The sequence below is a fragment of the Sorex fumeus genome, unplaced genomic scaffold (assembly GCF_029834395.1).
Source record: "Sorex fumeus unplaced genomic scaffold, SorFum_2.1 ptg000097l, whole genome shotgun sequence".
NCBI classification, from domain to species: Eukaryota; Metazoa; Chordata; class Mammalia; order Eulipotyphla; family Soricidae; genus Sorex; species Sorex fumeus.
Genome location: NW_026606154.1, coordinates 2,506,668 through 2,514,180, shown reverse-complemented (window position 1 = coordinate 2,514,180; position 7,513 = coordinate 2,506,668).

Here is a 7,513-nt window from a genome sequence, read left to right as displayed (position 1 = left end):
GCTCCTTGTAGAACTTCTCAATTTCTGGAGCGATAGCACAGCGGGTAGGGCGTTTGCCTTGCATGTGGCCAACATGGCCGACTCGAGTTCGATTCCTCCACCCCTCTCGGAGAGCCCAGCAAGCTACCGAGAGTATTCGATATGCCAGACACAGTAACACAGTAACAACATAATTGGATGTTGGTGCGTAGACAACTAAGATAGAAACTGCCGGCAGTGAGCCACATCTATTCAAGTGTAATCGTCCTATTCGGGTTGTTAGGCATTTGATTGAATCAATGCTCATGGCCAAATTCAAGTTGAGAAGGACACTGACGCCTCCGATGCCTCTTTTATCACATGTTCCGAGGAACAGTTCTTCTCCTATGTCAAAAACAGCGTGATATGATTGATGCCTTCTTGTCTCAGTCAGACCAATGATGTCATACTTGATCTTTTGCGCTTGTACCATCAGGTCCTTGATGAATGCATCTGATGCTAGCATATGTGCATTAAAAGTACAGATAATCATTTTTGTCTTTCTTCATTTTGGCAACTGTGTTCGGCCTTGAGATTTTATCAGTCTCTCTCCTTCCTCATCCTTCTCAATACTGCCATATTGGTGACGCCTTCAGGGTCAGGGGAATGAGACCCATTGTAATTACTGGTTTTGGCATATCAAATACACAATGGATAGCTTGCCAGGCTCTGTCGTACGGGCAGAATACTCTCGGTAGCTTGCCAGGCTCTCTGACAGAGGCTTTGGGGCGGCCTCTAATCGCCCTTGTAGGTGTTCCCCATGGTTTAAACAATATTTGAACCCTATCAAATATGGTGCATCAATAAGAAAGTTATAAAAATAAATAATTTGAAAGCACTGTGGATAGGGCAGAAGACTTAAGCATGGTGATGGAAAATGGGCACTGGTGGAGGGATGGATATTTGATCATTGTTTAATTGAAACCCAAGAACAAAAATTTGTAAGTCCACAACTGTACCTCATGGTGTTTCACTAATAAAAATTAAAAAAATAAAGACAATAGGAATAATTATTCCTTCATATTATGTTAAATAACAATATATTTTAGGATAACTTATAAGACAATTGTTCATTTACTAAATCACTTAATCACTTAATCACTTAACTTCCCGTTAGTCGTCGATTTGCTCGAGCGGGCGCCAGTAACATCTCCATTTGTCCCTGTCGCGTGCTAGTGTAGCCCAATGGCATCTGTTCTCTCCGGGAACATGAAGGGCCTCAAACCAATCGTTCATGATCTTGACGAAGAAGTCTGACCATCTGGTAGGTGGGCGGCCACGCGGTCTTTTGACATCCCGTGGAATCCAGTCGGTAACAGCTCTAGTCCAGCGGTCGTCTTTAAATCTCATTACGTGACCAGCCCATCTGATTTTCGACACCTTGGCAAATGAGATAGCATCCCTGATTCTTGATCGTCGACGGATGTCAGAACTCCTGATTCTTTCTCTCATTTGAGTGAAACGTGATATTCCAAGCATAGCTCTTTCTATTCTTCTTTGGGAGACCTGAATAGCGTTCTCATCTTGTTTGCGTAGGGCCCAGGTCTCTGAGGCATATGTTAATGCAGGAAGAACAGTGGAATCAAAGAGATGTGCCCGGAGCCGGAGGTTCTTCGTCCTCTTAGCTATTTCTTCGACGTTCTTGAAGGCGTTCCAAGCCGCTCTCTTCCTCCTGCGCAGCTCGGGTGCCAGGTCATTTGTCATGTTGACCTCTCGACCTAGGTACACATAGCTGTTGCATTCGGAGATGGTCGTTCCATTGAGAGTGAATGGGGCGTCAGGAACGAGGCTGTTTCTCATAAACATTGTCTTTGTAAGATTCAGCTGTAGTCCTACCTTTCCACACTCACGGTCAAAGTCGGGCAGCATTTGTGCCGCTTGGCTGATGTTTGGTGTTATTAAAACAATGTCATCAGCAAAGCGGAGGTGGTGTAGTTGCCGACCATCTATCTTCACTCCCATTCCTTCCCATTCCAGTCGTCGCATAATGTTCTCGAGGGTGGCACTGAAGAGTTTCTGTGAAATGGTATCACCCTGCCGCACCCCTCTCTTGACATCAACGATCACTTCTTTGTAGAATGGTGAGATCCTGGTAGTGAATCCGCAATACAGCTCACGGAGGATCCTGATGTATTGGGCTTGAATGCCCTGATTGGCTAGGGCTTCAATGACCACTTCCCTCTCAACAGAATCAAAAGCCTTCTTTAAATCAATGAACGTTAAACAGAGCGGCATCTTGAACTCCCGAGAAACCTCAATGAGCTTGGTTATCGTGTGGATATGGTCGATGGTGCTGAATCCTTTGCGGAACCCGGCTTGCTCGCATGGTTGTCCTTCATCTAGTGTTCTGCCAATCCTATTTAGGATGACTCGAGTGAACAACTTGTAGATGACAGACAATAGGCAGATCGGGCGATAGTTGCCAATGTCATGGATGTCTCCCTTCTTGAACAGTAGTACGGTCCTGCTGGTTTTCCATTGGGACGGAACCTTGCATTCAGACAGGTAGCGAGTGAAGAGCCGAGCCAGTGTATTGATGAGTACTGACGGCAGGTTCTTCAGGTTCATTTACATATAAATTTAATCTGAGAAAAGAAAAGATGAATTATAAGGTGAGGAGGAAGCTCTTCAGAGAAGAGCCACAGGGTATTTGATGCAAGTTGTGCAGCTAATGACTCATTTGGTGGTTAATGCTTCTGTAACCCCCCTCCCCCGCCCCGCTCAATACAGTGCTTTCAAACACAGTATCAAAGAAATAAATATTTTACCTTGGAAAGACAGCACGAGCAGTATCTGATATCAAAATTTAAAGGATCTGTATTCTTCCGCAGACTGGTGAGATAATTGTTACTGTTTCTGCCTCTTTTGTTAATGTGCTCTTATCAGTAAAAAAAAAATACATAAAATAGAAAGCTGATACTCAGTAGAATAAAGAACATGATTTACTTATTAATTTTATATGGGGGAACCAAATGATGCTAAGAGGCCAGGGGCTGCTCCCAGCAACACTCAGCCAACTTGCTACCAGGGCCAAACCACACAATGCTCAGACACCAGCAGGATTACACTCATTGATGCTAAGGATTGAACTTGGATTGAATGCATGCCTAACCCTTGTACTATCTCCCTGGCTTTAAGTAGAAAAAAGGATAGATGTAGGCAGCTTTCATTTAGCATCTAAGTAATACCCAGCTAAGTATTTAATGCTCACTTTCTTGCATGGTCTCAGTATGTGTGGAGTATTTCAGTCATCATAATACATAAGCATGCATTTTACTCCTTAGTTAAAAAAGTTTAGGACAATAAAATCCTTATTAAACTAAAGTTCTGTATCTTTCCTTTTTATACTGTATTATACTCACAAGAGTCAGTTAATACCTTCAGTATTTTCTAACACTTGTATGTATTTAGTAGAAAAGGTATCTTCACTTTACAAGAATGTTTTCCTACCAATCTGTCATTTACTTTCTTTCACAAAATAGGGCTGGAGCGATAGCACAGCGGTAGGGTGTTTGCCTTGCACGCAGCCAACATGGCCGATCCGAGTTTGATTCCTCCGCCCCTCTCGGAGAGCCCGGCAAGCTACCGAGAGTATCTCGCCCGCACGGCAGAGCCTGGCAAGCTCCCCGTGACGTATTCCATATGCCAAACACAGTAACAACAAAGTCTCCAATGGAGACGTTACTGGGCCCGCTCGAGCAAATCAATGATCAACGGGAGGGCCTTTACCTTTACCTTTACCTTTACCACAAAATATTATTTTCTAGGCTTGCTATCTATACCATCACTGTCTTCCCATTGTTCATAGATTTGCTCGAGTGGGCCCAATAATGTCTCCATTGTGAGACTTGTTGTTACTGTTTTTGGCATATCGAATATATCACGGGTAGCTTGCCAAGCTTTGCCGTGAGGGCGAGATACTCTCGGTAGCTTGCCGGGCTCTTCAGATAAACACATAGGTTGGGTTGCTTCTAAGAATTTAGATTATGAAAAATGTTACAGTGACATGCTTTTATATGTTCCTTATCCTACACGTAAAAAATACTCTTTTTTTAAAAAAAGTTTTTGGGTCACACTCAGCGATGCTCAGGGGTAACTCCTGACTCTGCACTCAGAAATTCCTCCTGGTGGTGCTTGGGGAACCCTATGTGATGCTGGGGATTGAACTCAGGTCAGCCTCATGCAAGGCAGATGGCCTACCCACTTTACTATCACTCCAGCCTGTGAAAAATACTCTTATAAGATTTTTATACTTGCATTTTTCCACATTTACTAGATATTACAAAAGAACTTTTCAAAGTAGCTTGACTAACACATCATTTCATCATCAGTATATGAAAATTATTTTGTCACAAAATTTTGTACCAAATCTTGAAATTATCACACTTCTATTTTTTGCTATTTTGATACTCTGGATATTTCTTTGTTTCTCAATTTTTTTTTAAATTGAAGAAGTATTGCATTTTAATAAAGGAAATTTAAGTGGAATATCATATAGACAATACATGTATACATTAAGTTCACTAAAATTTCGATTATATGGGGCTTGGACACCTGATTCCCTCAAACAGATAAGTAGGATGGAAAATGAATCAATCAAAACAAATGATGTTGAATGATATCAGTGTTTCTGGTCCATATTTTAAAATTTGATGATATTTTTGTTAACAGAAATAGAATTTAATAACTTAAGTTTTTGTTTATATCAAGGGACTCTAGTCAAATAGATTTCACTATATATCTATTTTGCTTTAAAACGCATTTCTAAGACCCTATCTACTGAGAGCTTATTGTACATGGACATAATTTCTGTGTCCACATTATGTTTTAATTTTACATACTATTTTATATAAATGTATATGCATTTTAAGTCTACTAAGTCCCACGTATAAGGTTTATTAGATGCCTTAGTGTGTAATAAACTGCTTCAAATGTCATGTACAATATAGCATTTAGGTATTCATTGAGATTAGATAAATATCCTTTAATAAGATTGAAGTAACATCTGAAATACCTCCTCATTTTATTAGGAAGCTAAGATTTTTTAATAACAGTGTGAGATCTGATGCATAAATATATCCAAACTTAAGAATCTGAATTTAGGTTGGTTTAAGTTTAATAAAAGGTGGCTATGGTTTCTCCTCAAATGACTTTCACTTCTCCTTGAATTGTGCAGAAACTCTCACTGTTAACAGATTTTTTAAAAATTCTATGAATACAAAAGTTCAAAGAAGTTGTTTGCCTTAAATAAAGGTAGCAAAAGTGTGTTTGGTCATACCTCATAACGTTCCTTTTATACAATTGAGTAGTCAGTATAGTTTTATATTATTTGTAAACAGGACATAAAATGGTATAATGGTTCAATGAGCCTATACCTAAATAATACTATATGTGGAGAGACTGAAAGGTGTTGTGACACATTATAATTGTTTGAATTCTTAGACTGCAAACATCAGAGACTGACCCAGACAAAATAAATCAAAGTGTATGTATAATGTACTTGGGAGGTTACAAATCATTCATAAGATCATAGATTACATTTTATGGGCTGAATTATACTACCTTGAACATATACTAAAGTTACTCTTTGCCCTACTGCCCCAGACTATGAAATATATTTGAATATGGACCTTTAAAGAAATAAGGTAATGTGGGTCCTAATGAAATTGAAGTGAGATCTATATAAAAAAGGGATTAGTTGTAGACATATTCAGAGGAATTGCCATGTGAAGATAGAGTGAGATTATGGGCCTTTTCAAGCCAATTAGCTAGTCCTCAGAAGAAGGCAACCCTGTTGACCCATTGATTTTAGATATCTAGCCTCCAGAACTATGAGAAAATACATTTATATAATTTTTTCCTTATTGGGGCACCTCTGTCCTACTGGATGTCTTCCATCTCTCATGCTGTGCTCCTTCCATTTACAGTTTCAACTGCAGCTCCCTTGAGAAATGCTTTTTTAAGTCTCGTACTCTGTATTCTTTATTATGCTAGTCCTTTATATTACTGAGCAGTCAAATCTTAGAATGAGATGTTTAAGATTTTCACTCAGGGACCAAAGAGATTACACAATAGGTAAGGCATTTACCTTGCATGCAGCTGACCCAGGTTCGATCCTTGGCATTCCATATGGTTTCTGAGCACCACCATGAGTGATCCCTGAGTTCAGATCTAGGAGTAACCCTTGAGCATTGCAGGATGTGACCCAACCTCTCCCTCCCCACTCCAAAAAAAGATATTTTTAGTTACAAACATAGTTTAAAAAGTTATTTCAGGTTACTGGCAGAATTTTCTAATACTCTCTGAAGCCTTATACAAATTCCAGGAGAAAGAAGTTGATTGGCTAAGACTGAGGAACCCATCCTCCTCCTGAACAGGCCAAAAATGATTATCTTGGTTTTACAACTGCATGAAAACTGCATGAAATACTAAAATAATGGAACCTAAATATTATAGTATCTTCTACTATAGTATTCACATGTTTTTGAATGTCACACTGAAAGAAGATCAAGCATTGAGTTCCCAAGTCCACAAGCAAGGGGATGTTGTGAATGTATTAAAACCAGACAAAAAGTTCTCGTGTCTGCAGACTAATGGGAGGATGGGGCATAGTAGAGATAGATGAGAGGAAAGGAGAGATAGAGAGAAGCCTTATTTTCTAGAAATGGTTTCACTGGCTCTAGAAGATTTTTAATTTTGTATTTAACTCTTATTCCAAATGTGAAGTCATTATAGTTTTCATTCAGACTGCTTTCATAATTATTTGCAGTATTTATAAGTATATATATACATATGTTACATTTGGATTATACCAGCGTGAACAAGAAACAAGGAGGTAAGATGCATGGTTAGGAAGATGCAGGTGTTCTAATTGTACTGAGTAAGATGCTAAGACTGAAGCAGAAACACAAGACTTGATGAAATGTTGGTCAGATTCAGTACATTCTTTCAAGGAAAAGTTCAGGGAATTTAGAGAGTAGTCAACTATTAAGGAGAGAAAAAGAAAGAAATTGCTCAGTTTGATAATTAAGTGAATTATGTATAGTTCACTGAGAATCTAAGGATCCAGTGTTGGATATATAGTGGGTTTTTGATAAGAAATTAAGAGGGCAGTATTGACTCTGCTAATTTGAGATGTCTGTCCTCTAGTTTAAAAAGAATGGTCAACTAGGCTGAATATGAAGTAAATAAGACATGTTCATAAATTAAATTCAGTGAGGTTAAGAGACAGAGGAGCCTGGGAAATGAGCTTAAGAGTTAGATGTAAAAATGTGATTAGTATAAAAGAAAATATTTTTTAGAACTGTGGAAAGCTTCTCCCCAAAAGAGAGTCATATGTAAATAGAGTTGAAAAGTTAAATATTTGAGGGGGCCGGAAGGATAGTACAGCAGATAGGGCGTTTGCCTTGCACACGACTGACCCGGGTTCGATCTCTGGCATCCCATATGGTCCCCCAAGCACAGACAGTAGTAATTCCTGAATGTAGAGCCAGAA